The following is a 209-nucleotide window of genomic DNA, read 5'->3' as shown; positions in this document are numbered from 1 at the left end:
GACGTTTCTTGATTCCACCCGTCCGCCCTCGTGGTCCTCGAGTGTACTCTTAATTTGTTGTTCGCGAGTGCTTGTGTTGCGCTCTTTCCACGCAAGGTTGTTGGTGATATACGCGGATGTTCGCGTTACATTTATTCCCGTTGTGAGAGGGTTATTTAAATTAGTAGTTTCCCTTGATTACACATCAGAGCTTTCCCGGACAAAGAGTA

Source organism: Pocillopora verrucosa, chromosome 8, assembly GCF_036669915.1.
Source record: "Pocillopora verrucosa isolate sample1 chromosome 8, ASM3666991v2, whole genome shotgun sequence".
Lineage (NCBI taxonomy): Eukaryota > Metazoa > Cnidaria > Anthozoa > Scleractinia > Pocilloporidae > Pocillopora > Pocillopora verrucosa.
This window is presented reverse-complemented; position numbering follows the sequence as displayed.